Source organism: Caloenas nicobarica, chromosome 18, assembly GCF_036013445.1.
Source record: "Caloenas nicobarica isolate bCalNic1 chromosome 18, bCalNic1.hap1, whole genome shotgun sequence".
Lineage (NCBI taxonomy): Eukaryota > Metazoa > Chordata > Aves > Columbiformes > Columbidae > Caloenas > Caloenas nicobarica.
Window position 1 is genome coordinate 5,817,974 of NC_088262.1, and position 15,326 is coordinate 5,833,299.

General features: G+C 47.0%; 2 long non-coding RNA genes across 5 annotated transcripts in view; one reads left to right on the top strand and one right to left on the bottom strand.

Annotated features, from left to right (window-relative positions):
• LOC135996009 (uncharacterized) overlaps positions 1–15,326 on the bottom strand; it is a 39,035-nt gene that overhangs the window by 10,442 nt on the left and 13,267 nt on the right. Inside the window, exon 5 of one of the 4 annotated variants that reach the window (XR_010607230.1) lies at positions 1,542–2,742. The exons of the other annotated variants lie outside the window; for them this stretch is intronic. This is a non-coding gene — a long non-coding RNA (uncharacterized LOC135996009). Of the gene's footprint in view, positions 1–1,541; positions 2,743–15,326 lie in introns of those variants that run through there. 4 annotated transcript variants of the gene reach the window in all.
• Positions 584–11,531, top strand: LOC135996008 (uncharacterized). The gene is made up of 4 exons (XR_010607226.1): positions 584–719; positions 898–1,093; positions 4,394–5,496; positions 10,723–11,531. It is a non-coding gene; the product is annotated as an uncharacterized LOC135996008 (long non-coding RNA).

Below are 15,326 nucleotides of genomic sequence, written 5' to 3' on the forward strand. Positions count from 1 at the left end.
AAAGTCCGCTTGCCTATATGTAGTCCAGTTACTGTGATTTAAGACGAGCAGTTGGAGCACTTTGGTCTTATAAATCATCCCATAAGCACTACATTTCATTGTCTTCTTGCTGATGGAAGGGCGAGACTTTACAATCTGAATTTTCATCTCTAGGGTCAAATCTGTCTCGGTTCAGTAGTGGCTGGAAAATGTTGCCTTGCATTGGGGTTTTATGTGAAATAAGCACATGTCCCTCCACTGCATGGTCATTTGAGATCCATATAGCAGAAAAATCAGCACTGTAATTGCTCCCTGTCTCAGCTGCCTCAGGAAAAAATAAAATAAAATAAAAAATAATAATAAAAAAAATAATCGATGACTGAATTGGCCCTGGAGACTCAATAACTCTTCTCTCATCTAGAGAGTGGTCCCTCCTGAACAGTTTTCCACGTTGCAAAGTCACCACATAAGGGAACAATTCAGCTCAACTGACAGCCTGGGCTAAAATAGCCCCGGCGCTGCACGGGGAGATAGGCGAGGTGCTGGAGGACTGTCAGCGGGAACCGTGCCCGCGCTAAAAGAGTTTTTCAAATTACTTCAGCGAGACCAGAATTAGCTCGTAAGCCTGATGCAATGATTCAGTGCGAAGCCCTTTTGTGTTTTGAGGTTCTGCTCATCAGATATCGGCTTTTCCCCGTATTCTGCAGCAGCGGTGGCAGGTTTCCCGTTGGCACTGACAGGTAACGAACAGGGACGTGTTGGGTCTGGGACCTCCTGTCCGAGGAGAAGCCCCAGCTCTGGTTCCTTCCTGGGATCTGATGGAGCCTAAATTTAATTTGCCTTATGACTCTGGGCATAGCCCAGCTACAGATAAAAAGTATTTACTATTTAAAACTGTCTAAACATTATCCTAAACAGGTCTTAAGAATCAAAAGGTGCATATTGCGATTACCCATCAGTATCTGGATTGGACACGGAGGGAGCAAAAGAGTTCAGCGACCACTGGGATTAAGAGAGAACAAGGAGACCAACTTCAGGGGAAACAGCAGCAACCAAACACGCCGTGAGCCAGCAGAAAATACAAGAGAAGAGGAACCGGTGTACACAGTTGAGGGTAAATACTACTGGCAGCGTTAGTCTTTTAGTCTTCATCCCACCACATATCCTCCCAAATCCCAAGTCTGGTGGAACTGAACCACCCAGAGGGGTTAGTTTAAAGACAGTTCAGGTTAATTCTGCAGAATTAGCATGAGTGAGACTAAACTGTAGGTCATGACATAACAATTTTACCCTGTTCATGATAAGAAACCAAAATGAAGTTTAATTTTTTTTTTTAAAGCCATTTTCTAACAAGGCAGAAGAGCAGATAAAAAAAATGACAGAGAAGAACTAGAGGTGAAAGAAATATATATATAAATATAGCTATTTTTAAATGTTTTAATTTCAAGTCACAGGAAAACCATTCAATGTCTACAGTTCCTGGGGTTTCTTTAAACAGGGAAAGAAGATTAAAATACTAATCTCCACCAATTTCCCTGTGCAGCAGCAAAAATGAGCGCAGCTAGAAAGACTGACCTAGGAGGAAAGATTAAGAAGAGCTAAATTTGTATAGCTTGGCTAGGCAACAGCAGCGAATGAGGGACGTGCTGGCAGGGTGCAAAACCAGAGAAAATGGAGTATTATTTGGAAAGACAACAGAGTTAGGGGATGAAAATTAAAGAAGGGTCAGACAGAAGACTAGAAAAATCTCCTTTAAGACTCTGGCATGTATTTTAAGTAATGAAAGCAATGGTACTCTGAAAATACAGGCACAGAGCTGAAGTAAGCGCTGTTGTGAAGATGGTTGGATACAACCAGTGACTTTAAGTGCTTCTATTCTTGAGTTTCCAAAACAAATCACCTTTCGAAAAGTGACAGCTCAGCTCGTACTATAAATCATTTCTTCTCAAGCCAGGCGTCCAGCAGCCACTGATCGGTTTTTCAAATCTTCAGCAAAAAAATAAACCACAAGGAACAATCCGGCACTCTGAGGGAATAGACAAACTAATCTAATACATCTTTGTCATCTCTGGTTTCCATGACAGTTGCATAATCAGACATTTATGTAAGTAGAGGTTTCCTCCTTAAATAGCAGCCGATGATCTCATGTGCACCTACGGTATAACCCATTTGAATGGAAATGACATGCCGGTCGTGTGTAAAAACTAGGTTTTTTAATGCTTCTGTCTTATTTTTGTTTATTTACTGTTGCAAATCAGCCTGGAGAGGACCGCTCACACATGACTAGCTTCTTGTTGTGGTCTTCTCGTGGTCCAAAAATAACCAGAGTCCCCAGGTCTGATGAACAGCCGAGCTCCGCGCCTGCTCAGCCGTTTGGTGTAAAAAGCGACTGCGTGTTCCCAAATCCCGACCTGAGCACAGCGCCCGAACCGGCAGCCTCAGAGCAGCTCTAATGCGCAAAGGTTCCCGGCTTCAGGTTTGCCAGGAGGTCGGGATTTCCTCGCCACATCCCTCCCGCGAAGGACCGGGGCGAGGACGGCGATGGGAGAGCTCCAAGGGTTTGTCCTGCCCAATTTGGGATTTCTCAGGGCGGGAGGAGGACGCCCAGGGCAGCTCTGCTCCTGCTGCAGAGCCTTCCCCGAGCTCCTGCCTGTGTGGAGTATCACGGAGCAGTGCCAAAAATCCAGATGTCTTCCCATATGCGATATTAATTGAAACGAAGAAAAGCAGAACCGGTCTGTGAAATCTCAGTCCTACTCCCACCTAAATTCACGTAATAAGAGTGAAACGCAAGCAAAAGTAACTGCAGTTGAATCTGCTTGGGGGAGGAAAAAAAGAAAAAAAATCCGACCAAACACCACACACAAAACCCAACCAAACAAAACCCCAACACAACACAAACAAAACCAACCAACCAAACACTTTAAAAAGAATCAGCCCATTGGAAGAAGTGGCTTCTTTCTAAAGGCTGCAAACATCAGCAGCCAAGGGGGCTGATCCCAGTAAGCAAATCATCCTTAATATGGATATTCTGGGGTATCAGAGACTCTTCAAAACCTGTTCAGAAGCCGTGTTAGTTGATCCTGAAACGTAAGTGGCCCTTTTTAGACTGTCCTCTTAGTACTTTTTTGTATCACTCTGCATCAGCCGTCGTATGCAAAAATATCCTCCGAGCAGAGGAAAGCAGGTGAGAACAGAAATTAATCTGTTCTGCCAGCCTCTGCAGCCTCAAATCTGTGGGGCTCTTGCCAGCCTCAAAACGTTTCAGTGCCTTCTCTCAGAGATCCTCCTCTTAGAATAACACAATGTACATTATGGACTATTATTCCCAATGTCAAACAATCAGCAAAAAACATCTCCGCTTGCTCCTCAGCCTAATCTCCCTTCTCTCACTGAAGCTGATTTAGTAACAAAGATAGAGAAAAACAGGGTCGATTGGGGTTTGCAAGTGATTGTCAATTGGATTTTGTGAACCCAGCAGTATCTCGGAGCAGGCTTCAATTTTCCCTGAACCCCCTGCAGCTCCTATTAGCCTCGATAACAGGTTCTAATTTTGGCCAGGACATTTGCCCAGATTTTTGAAGGGGAGGGTGGGTTCATTTGCCTGCGCAAAGTGACTCCTGCCCCCATGCAGCAAACACAGGCTGTGTAATGGCTTAATTACACCGAGCATTACTGCTCCGTATAGCCGGGCTCTGACGCACGTTACGTAACTGGATTGTTAATGCTTTTTATATGTTGGCGGAACTGAAATTAAAAGAGGAAATTATTCTCCTGATGCTCAACTCTAATCCCCATCTGTCTGTGTTTTTACTTTTCTGCACTTGCAAAGCTCCCTGATCAAAAGGTCTTGAATAGATTCCAGATTTCCAATTTAGTTTGCTTATGCAACCCAAAATATTATGGCAGTCTTTCCTGGGGGCGATTAAGCATATATTTTCAGTTCCTCTGATTCCCTCTGTTCCAAGAGCGCTAAAAATTGCATAAAGCTTTAGCTCATTCCATACTGTTAGCACCACAAACAACTTTTTTCTTTTTTTCCTTTAAAGACTTTTCAAAAATATAGGAATAGCCTAGAGCTTTGCAGAGAAGGAATATATTCTGAAAAAAAGAAGTGATTTGTTAATTGCCCCCCATGCCTTGGCGAAAAGCGGCAGGGAGTCTGTACTGATAGAGCTGTGCAGCCAAGACAAATAAGAGGCGACTGGACGGGCGAGGCGGGAGCTACATCTACCAACAACCAGAGCAGATTTCAGAGTCCAAAAAACTTGGGAGCTCTTTGGATCTAGACTATTGCTTTGTCCATCCTAGGGGTGAGCTCCCGCCAGACAGCTGGGAATAGATCTGATCTTACTTGGAGCATCCCCATCTGAAAACTTGCACTGATTTGTATCCATTTACTCTTCTTTCCCAGGCCCCAGCCCTTTGCCTGGTGCTAGAACTGTGTGATCAGCAGCTGCTTTTATTGGAGGGAATGAGGAGACTCCTTACACTGGAAAATGTAGCTTTTACCCAAAACGCCAGTGAAAGAACCCAAAGCACGACCACAAGAGTTGTGTTTCATCAGCCCTTTGGTTTCCAGGCGCAGGACAGGAGCTGGTACCCAGGATGCTCATCCGTACCCTGTGTGACCTCGACGCTGCGACACGGAGGGTGCTGGGCGCCGTTTGTGTTGGGTGCAGTCCTCTTAGAGAGATTTCTTTTCGTTTTAAATGCAGAAGGAAAGTCTGTATTTGCCCACAGCGGATGAGTGCCTGCTCGCATAGGTGATGGTGCCTGATGCACTCGATGACAACGCACAGGGTGGTTTCACCCTTTCCGGCCACCGTTACTGTGTCTAGGGCAGATATTGAACGGCTGCATCATGGTGCAACTCTGGATCAAACATCCGAACGGCACTTTTTCCAAATTTGGATTATGGAAGCTGTGATTCAAGGCTGTTGCTGAATCCCAGAAAATCCCGATTTCTGGCTCAGCCAGGGCTTGGAGCCTTTCTGCTTTCCAGGATAATTTGATTTGAGAGTCCGAGTGCTGCCAGTCTCACAGGTTTCCGAGAAACTCAGCACAGGAGATGCCCAAGAACTGAAGAGGTGACTTCAGGGGAAGCCCCACTGATCCCAACCTGCCTGGTTTTGCTGGACTCAGCTTCAAACCATCTCTGCTGACTATTCTGACACGCTGCCAAACTCTACCCAGAACACCTCCAGTCTGAGCTTTCCCTAAGCGAGGTCTAGACTTAAACACACCAACATGCTTGAAGCCCGAAAACAGAAAAGCTTGTTCTAGAAATTCCCACCACAACAGACACATCCAGCAAAGGGAATAGGGCTCAGACGTTCTCAGCGAAGTGGCCTCTGCTCAAATCACATGAGCCATTTATTATCTGTATTTCAGCAACACCCACAGGCTGCAGGCAGGGACCTGCACTCTGCATTGCAACCCTGGACTTCAGCAGGGCCGACTTTGGCCTTTTCAAACAGTTGCTGGAGGAAATCCCGTGGGCAAGGCTGCTTGAAGGTAAAGGCGCCCAAGATAGTTGGTTAACATTCAGGGACTGCTTCTACCAAGCTCAAGATCAGTGCATCCCGACGCGCAGGAAGTCAAGGAAGGGAGCCAGGAGACCTGCGTGGTTAAACAGGGAACTGCTGGGCAAACTCAAGTGGAAGAGGAGGGTTTACAAATCATGGAAGGAGGGGCTGGCCACTTGGGAAGAATATAAGGCTGTTGTCAGAGGATGTAGGGAGGCAACTAGGAAAGCTAAGGCCTCCTTAGAGTTAAACCTGGCGAGAGGGGTCAAGGACAACAGGAAGAGGTTCTTCAAATACATGGCAGATAAAACTAACACTAGAGGCAATGTAGGCCCACTGATGAACGGGGTGGGTGCCCTGGTGACAGAAGATACAGAGAAGGCAGAATTACTGAATGCCTTCTTTGTCTCTGTCTACTCTGCCGGAGGCTGTCCTGAGGAGCCCCGTACCCCTGAGGCCCCAGAGGAAGGCAGGGCAATGGAGGAGTCTGCCTCAGTTGATGAGGACTGGGTTAGGGAGCAATTAAGCAATCTGGACATCCATAAATCCATGGGTCCAGATGGGATGCACCCGCGGGTGCTGAGGGAGCTGGCTGAAGTCATTGCTGGACCGCTCTCCATCATCTTTGCCAAGTCTTGGGAAACGGGAGAGGTGCCTGAGGACTGGAGGAAAGCAAATGTCACTCCGGTCTTCAAAAAGGGCAAGAAGGAGGACCCGGGCAACTATAGACCGGTCAGCCTCACCTCCATCCCTGGGAAAGTGATGGAACACCTTATCCTTGGTGCCATCTTAAGACATATCAAGGATAAGAGGGTCATCAGGGACAGTCAGCATGGCTTCACCAAGGGGAAGTCGTGTTTGACCAACCTCATAGCCTTTTATGAAGACGTAACAAGGTGGATTGACGATGGCAGAGCAGTGGATGTGGTCTACCTTGACTTCAGCAAAGCATTTGACACCGTCTCCCACAGCATCCTCACGGCAAAACTGAGGAAGTGTGGACTGGATGATCGGGTAGTGAGGTGGACTGCAAACTGGCTGAAGGAGAGAAGCCAGAGAGTTGTGATCAATGGGGCGGAGTCTGGTTGGAGGCCTGTATCTAGTGGAGTGCCTCAAGGGTCAGTTCTGGGACCAATACTGTTCAATATATTCATCAATGACTTGGATGAGGGAATTGAGTGTACCATCAGCAAGTTTGCTGATGACACCAAGCTGGGAGGAGTGGCTGACACGCCAGAGGGCTGTGCTGCCATCCAGCGAGATCTGGACAGACTAGAGAGTTGGGCGGGGAAAAATTTAATGAAATATAACAAGGGGAAATGTAGAGTCTTGCATCTGGGCAGGAACAACCCCAGGTTCCAGTATAGGTTGGGGAATGACCTATTAGAGAGCAGTGTAGGGGAAAGAGACCTGGGGGTCCTGGTGGACAGCAGGATGACCATGAGCCAGCACTGTGCCCTTGTGGCCAAGAAGGCCAATGGCATCCTGGGGTGTATTAGAAGGGGGGTGGTTAGTAGGTCCAGAGAGGTTCTCCTTCCCCTCTACTCTGCCCTGGTGAGACCTCATCTGGAATATTGTGTCCAGTTCTGGGCCCCTCAGTTCAAGAAGGACAGGGAACTTCTGGAGAGAGTCCAGCGCAGGGCCACAAAGATGATTAAGGGAGTGGAGCATCTCCCTTATGAGGAAAGGCTGAGGGAGCTGGGTCTCTTTAGCTTGGAGAAGAGGAGACTGAGGGGTGACCTCATTAATGTTTATAAATATATAAAGGGTGGGTGTCACGAGGATGGAGCTAGGCTCTTCTCGGTGACAACCAACAGTAAGACAAGGGGTAATGGGTTCAAGCTGGAACACAAGAGGTTCCACTTAAATGTGAGAAGAAACTTCTTCTCAGTGAGGGTGACAGAACACTGGAACAGGCTGCCCAGGGGGGTTGTGGATTCTCCTTCTCTGGAGACATTCAAAACCCGCCTGGACGCCTTCCTGTGTAACCTCACCTAAGTTTTCCTGCTCTGGCAGGGGGATTGGACTAGATGATCTTTTGAGGTCCCTTCCAATCCCTAACATTCTGTGATTCTGTGATTCTGTAACATCTAAATATAGAGCAAGACAACAGCCAGGGCAACCACAAAGCTTCACTCACTTGAAAAGCGTCCCCTCCCCTCCCTGGAAACGGCCCCTGCAGCCCCACGCTGGAGAGGACGGTGTGGGACAGGCTGTGCCACCAGGGAGGAGCTGCCCTTGCTTTTACCAGCAATAGGATATTTTAAGGATTTTTAAAAATATTTTCAGTGGTGCGGCAGATCCGGCAGTTCTAGAAAGGCAGGAGGGTAATCATCTACCAGCGCTGCTCCAGTTCCAGGTTTGGGGAATGTTTAAGCATATGCTAAAAGTCCCTTGTCTCTGGTTAAAGCAAAGCACGTGTTGAAATGCTTTGCTGAGCAGAGGTGGACTTAAGGACATACGTAGCTTTAGGCGTGTGCTTAACTACTTTGCAAAATTAAACTGAAGATAATCAAGTGCTTTTGCTGACTCAGGACCGAGTAGTTCTGAAACCCCCATCCTCTTAAGCAAGGAGTCTTTCATCAACATTTAAGTTTTTAACGGTATTTTCTGAGCATGTTTTCAGATTAAACAGCCAGGAGCCTTTAGAGAATGGAAATAACTACAAAAATCTGAGGAAGTCATTAAGCTGCACAAACCAGCAGCGGGCTTTAAAAAGAAACTTTGACTTGTGCTAGTTCAGCATTCGCACGTACATAAAAGACGCTTCAGCTCCAGGGACCTGATTTGCGATGGATTTTCCCCCCAACCCATGCCACAAATGCTGCCGCCAGGTCGGGCAGGTTCAGCCTCACACGTTTACCCTTCAGTCTGGCCCAAAACGGGCTGTTTTGCAAACGAGGATGGGAGCAAACCTGCGGGTAAGCGACGTGCCCCGGGCTGGCTGCGCGGGGGCTGCGGCCGGGACGGCTCCCCGCTCAAACGTTGCTGCTCTCCGCGGCGAGCGCCCGCAGATAAATAACCCCGATCCCCTTTCGTTGTGACCTTCGTTTCTCAGCCTGGCCAAACCAGCTCTTTGCAAATCAAAGCTTACCCTAATTCACACCTCTGCGCCAGCCAAGCGGCGGCATGTTTTCGGATCCCCATCCCCGCACAGGGTGGGGTGATGCCCCCCACCACGGGGGACTTGGCCCCCCAAAGCAGCCACGTGGCAGCAGGGAATCGTCCCCAGATGAGCACAGCTCAGTCAGACTCAGCTCCAGTGCCCTCAGGGTGGTTTGCTCCGAGATGGGACGTGCAGGAGGGCGTTAACCAGCGTGGAAAAGGTTTGGTAAATAGGGTTTGCGCATTCTCAGATGTTGTAATACAGAATAGGAAAGTTTAGACAGAGTTCACATAAAACGGAGCTGTGTTTGCAAACCTTTTCTTTTTAATTTTTTTTAAATTTGTCCTTTGAATGCTAAACTCACTGCAGATAAAATTATTGAAGAGCGCATAAAACGCAGATTTGCCCTTTCCTCGTCCCCAGACTTTCATCAAGAGGAGATTTCCTGGTTAGACTTAGACTTGCAAATCTTAGGCCAGGCTGGCAGCGTTTCAAGTCAACTTGGGCCGATTTGGAGCTTGGATGCAAAAACTCGGTGACTCGAAACAGCAGCAAACGCGGCTGTTCCCGTGTGGTTCTGAACGCCAAACGCGCTGCTGAGCCGTGAGTGCAGACCCGAGACAGCCCAGGGAACAGGGCACCCCAAAAACCAACCCCCTGGCCAAACACCCGCCTGAGCACGCACCCTGTCCCGTTATCGTTTATAATCCGTGCAGCGTTCCTCAGCAGCTCCAGAAGAAAATGTTATTTCTTTTAGGAGACTTGCATTTCCTGTTAACTATAATTGCCCGAATAAATCTCAAGTGCTAGCGCGGCTGATGTGTTTTGTTGTGGGTTTTGGTGGTTTTTTGGTTGTTTTTTTTTTTTTGTGGTTTTATTTTTCCTCGCCTCGAAGTGTCTACCACCAGTTGGTTTCCTCGAAATTTGATTTCGATATTTCATCGGCACAACAATGGAAGTGAATAACGTATAATTTCTTCCTGAGCAATTTGTTGTAAATATTTAAAGGCTTAAAAACAAACAAACAAACAAAACCAACACAACCAAACCCCAAAATCTTTTAAAAGTTGGAAGAAAAAGGGCAGAAATTCTTCTTCTTCATTTAAGTAAGAATTCCTCATTGAAGGAATAATACTTTTTTTTTTTTTTTTTAAAATTGAATGCTGTGGGCACAGCGTACATCTCAGATAATGTTTCTTCACAGCCAGGGCTTTAGTGCTCTGCCTGTTTAAGAAACCAGAGCGTTCAGGCAAAGCCTGGCTCACTCGCTATTTATTTGGACCAGCAGGTTTCAAAAATGGGTATTTCACAGCTCTGCATCACCATCGGTTTGAGACTGAAGCTGTGCTGAGTTTCGGCGGTGCCTATTTGTGGTAAGAAACATCATCTGGTCAAACTCCGGTTGTGTTTTAAGCACAAACTCTTCTTCACAGGGCTCTTAATTTCTCTGTAATTGACAACCTTGTGTTGTGCTCTGCGACTCCAAAGCCATTTTAAATAGCAAGACCGCTTGTGCTATTTGGGATCTGGGAGGGAATCCCGGCTCATCCCCAAGATATTTCCACGGCTTGCTCGTCCTGGCCACCCCGTGAACCCAGGAGGTCTGGCAGGTCCAGCGGGGCTTTTGTGCCGGTGCCAAAGCCGAGCTCAGCAAAGCGATACCTGCCCGGAGCTCGGGTGTCACGCAGGGTTATTTAGGAAAATATTTTCACTTTTTTTTTTTTTTTCCCCCCTCCCAGATAAATAATGATCTACTGAAGGGGAAGCTACGACCATGCTCACTGGCTCAAGTGTGACATTTTTAAAACAGCACCATAGTATTAAAAAAAAAAAAATGAAAAAAAGCACCCCACCACAACAAAACAAAAACCAGAAAACATGGACAGAACAACATCACTAGACAGCGTAACCCTCACTATGGGGATTTTTCATTCTTATTAAAAACTGCAAAATACCGATATCCCAGGTCAGGCTGTGACTGCTGGAAATACTGTGCAACTGTATTTCAGGTGATTTAAAAATGCTTCTGAAAAGCAATATATAGGATACTAAAGTGAGCTATGAAACTTCCTATCAATAAACTTCCTTTATTTTTCCTTCTGTCCTCAGCACCGCCACTTTTAACCTGTCCTGAGCCAGCCGGGAGGAGAACCCCAGCAGCCGCGTGCGGCGCGGGCACCTCTGCGTTTCCCAAGAGGGAGAACCACATCGCACCCCCCAGGGACTTCCCTTGGAAGTGCTGTATTAATATTTGAAACAGAGCCCTAAAGTAGTGAAACCCCTTGGATAAATATAGTTATGTAAAGACAGTTTATTCTCCTGCAAGAGCGAGCGAGGCTGGAGCTGCCCCGGGGATTTTTCGGAGACTCGAGCTCTGGATCAGCCCTTCACACCCAGTCTGATGGGAGCAGCATTTCAGTGCTGGGGTAAAATCTGTTATTTCCCACAGAAAAAGCACTGATCCCTCCAGAAGTCCACGATCTACTTCATACGCACCTTTTATATCACTAGAAACCATCACAGCTCGACGTGCAATATTTGTCACCGCCACTGATAACACAGACCCTCTCATGTGGAAACAGTTAAAAAAAAAATATCCACACCGCCCTTTTCTCCTGCAAAATAAATATGTTGCTACAAGCCTCTCTTTCCTCTCCCCCACCCCCATTTGCACCCAAATGTTAGCAAGAATAGCTAAAGTGGAAGAACAATATTTTCCTTTCTTCTGGAATCAATTTCCAATGCATTTTAAATTGCTTGATAGCAAAGCCTAAAAGAAGTGTGTCTTCAGAATGGTCTGGGTGTAATCTAACAGTACTGTAAGTCTATCAAAGCCAACATAAACTGTTATTTGTATTTTTCTGTGCTCACAGGAAAAAAATTCTATACTAAGATAAACTGAACCATTCTCTTTGAAATTTTTTTTGCTTGAATTAAATACTCTGGGCACTAGCAAGTTGATCATACTGCAAAATGCATCAGGTTTGGAAGCTTAGACTCTTTTTTTTTAGTGGGCAAGTGTTCCTGTGATAACTTGGGGAATTATACTTTCTGAATGGTGGGAAAATGCAAAATTATGTCACATCCCCACAAACTAAACATCCTATTCAGGAAATACAATTAAAAAAAAAATATATGTATCTTTTTCTTTGCTTCTATACTGGAGAACTTCAGTTGGGGATTATAATTGCTTTTGAAATGTTGCTCCTATTCAATGTTTACAGCATTTTCTGAAATGTTTTAGGTATTTGGATCTGATTTCTTAATTTGGAAAATGTATTTTTTCCCCTTATAGAGTAACACTGTATCTTAAAACCCTTTTTGTTTTGATGTTATGAAGTAGGTACTTGACATCACTATTAATGCTCACGGTGCAATTGATCATGTTGCTGCATTTCCGAGGATAACTGCTATAATATTTCTGATACAGTAAATCTTTTGTTTCCGTTGACGGGCAGGTCTGGGGTTGTCTTGATCGGGGCTGTGGGAAAAACCTGAGCATCTTTCTGCAGAGCTTCCCGCGCAGCAGCCGGCGTCGTTTGGCTTTGAACCTCTCGCATTCAACTTTCCTGCAACATTTATTTTGCTGGGGTTTTTTTCTTGTTGCGACGAAAAGCCATGCCAGCTTCGGGAAAAGCCAACCCGTTACAGTCGGGGGAGAAAAAATAAAAAAGTGCAATTTGCAAAACATGGCAAGTTTTTCAGGATGGAACGAGCCCAGATGGATTCTCCTCTTTTCTTTGCCAGCAGGAGGAGCGAGTCAGAGCTCGTGCGTGTTCTCGGCACCCTGCCACCGTCACGGGGACAGGACTGGGACCAGAGAGCCGTGGCAGAGCTCAAAATCAGACACCTCTCAATTACAAAGAGCAGTTCCCAGCACATCAGACTTGAAGGACAAGTATAGCTTTTGTTGTTCATTAGAAACCTCTGCTTCTTTTTCCCCCAGAAATCAGCTCCTTGTTTCCTTAGTAACCCCTCTTGGTAGAATTAAGTGCACCTGAGTGTAGCTTAGCGATGGGAAATTTCTACGCATGTAGCCGCATGCTTTCCCACCCACCCGCGGTGTCGCCATGAGCCCCCATGGCAGCCCTGCCGTTACATCGCTCCAGGAGTAGGGGCAGCTGGAGACTGAGACGCCCGTTCGCCAAAGTCTTAGCGAGGAGCAAAAATAAACCCTCGCCAGTCACCGTTGCAAACGTTGCTCCCGAGGGATGGGAGGGCTCGTACGCAGAGATGCGTGCGCAGGAGCCAGCCCACGCCGCCGCGTGGGAAGGGGTTTGATGGAGAGCTCAGAAAGAGCCTGCGCGTAGGAGGAGAAAAGAGCAGATGTTAACGGCGCCTTTTTGTTTTCCTGGGTGGCACTGCAGGGAGGGAAGGGGGAAAGGAAAGCTCCCCTCCTGCAGAACTGGAAGCCAACGACACCGGCTGCAGGAGACGGGTGAAGCATTTGCCATTCGTCCTTGTTGGACTCAGAGGCGTTTGCAGCAGCAGCGTCCATGAGATGAGGGCTTGGGCCTCACCGGCAGGACCACGCATTGACCATCCTGGAGCATCGAGCACAGCACGAGCCTTGTTGTGAGGTGTCAGACTTGGAAATGGCTTCTCCCTGTGTTTATTAAGCCTGGAGCAGGTCGCCTTCCCCCTCCCCAGGAGCTCTGGAGCTGGAGACAGTCACCAACCGCCAGACTCGGTGTTTTAAACTAATGCTCAGGAGGCATCTCCCATCGTTCCTGAATATACCAATGGTTGCAGTTCCACTACAAAAACTTTGGTGGCTCTCCAGAGAATCATCTCTCTCCCCAAAATAGCCATGTGGGATGCAAGTACACACAATTCAACATGTGACGCCTGTAGCAGGAGGGGGCTGGATAATTTGTCACATCAGACAGGCACGTTTTGTTGCAGGGCCATATTATTGCATTTAACACCTTGAATTTTATGCCAGGATGTTTCATAACCTACAATGCAAATTCCAGGTGGACAGCAGTGCCCGGCGAGCGGCCAGGAACACAAACCCCACTTCTCCTGCGAGCAAAGAGGCTCCTTCTCGGGAGAAGGGACTTGCAGGTCAGACACAGAGCACAAAATTAAGTCAGAACAGGAGTGAGATGTGTCCGTGTGGAACACAGGACTGGAAGTTAGGAGGGCCAAAGAACGCCTGGACCTGCCCCTGCCACAAATATCCTCTGCGATTTAGTTTGCGCTCTAGTCGCTTTTAGAAGCCCTGAAGTTAACCCTCGGCACTGAACCGCACAGAGTCCCTGCTCAGCTTTGAGGGTCTAGGTATCATTAATACATGGAGTTTCTCTGTTCCTCGCTCAGAGAACGGGCTGGGGCTGCGCAAATACTGCAGGATGCCCGCATTCTACACGCAGAAGCCATTTGGGCAAACTAATTGCCCTAGCCGTGTTTTTTACATCTATGTGTATATGCACACTGTTGTTAACTGGCAACGGCTGAGCAGGCTGCTCACCCCAGCAGCTTTGCGAGGCAGAGATACAGGGGCCCTTTAAAACTTGCATGAATGAGGCTCTCATAAATCCCATATTTGAGAAACTCTGGCTGTGTCCTTTGGTCATAAAAATAAATTAAAACTGCATATAACATTCAGTACCCTGTAATCCCGCCGCACAGCCTTGTGCCTGCATAAATCAGAGCCTCTCATGAAAATTGCACTGTACCTGCAGCTGCCTGACCCACATGTTTAAAAAAGATAAATAAAAGGAAAACAAAGCAGCAGTCACGTAAAGGCTTCACGAACAGCACCTGCTTTCTCAAAGCCCAAAAGGTTACCAAAAGCAACCTGAGAAGTACACAGCTTTCAGGGACCCCATCAAAGCCTTAAAAGGAGGAAAGACTGTATTTTTTCCTTCCTCTCTTGCAACAGTGAAGAAAGCGCCTGTAATACACGGTAAATCCTCTGGCAGGAGTTCTGTGGTCACGGAGAGGGACCAGCTGCAGAACACTCCGAGCGTGGTGAGGAGCAAGGAAGAAAAGCTATTTTATAAGCCTGGGACGGGGGAGCAAGACCCAAGCTTCAACAGTAAAGTGCTTTTCCACCAGAAATAACTCACAGAAGTGTAGGACTTCAGATTCTGTCTTGCTGAAAGATAAGGATACTCTCCTTTTTTTTTTTTTTTAAATCCTAAAATCTTACAGAATAAAAATCTAGCTTCTCGTCCAGCTCCAAAAGAGAGACCGGGGAGAGCTACCATTAGCAACTTGCCCAGAGACCTAGAAAACACATCGTGGTGCTCAGGGGTGATTTCAGCCAAGACATCCCTACCTGTCCTCTCCACCTTCTCTGGTTTGTTTGCTGCCCAGCAGGTCTCACTCCCAGAATTTGCGCAGGGGAACAACACAAAGGCAGGTAGGAGACAGCGAAAAGCAGGAGTGCATTAATAAATCCACCTTCTCTGGTCAGAGCAGAGGCCACAGACTGTCACTCTCTGGCCATTTACTAGTTTTGCAGCCTTTCCCAAGTTAACGGCTCCTGCCTCAGTTTCCCCACTCACAAATAGCAAAGCTTTAGCTACTTCAAACTCCTTGGTATCCACCAAGACCCCTGAGCTTTGACCTGTACAATTTTACGTGGCGGTCTCTACAGACTTGCTGCGTGCTAACTTTCCACCAAACAACAGATTATTTTCTTTAACAACAGCAACCCCCTTCCAGCTCCTCGCTGCTACTCACATCACAGCTTCTCCTACATC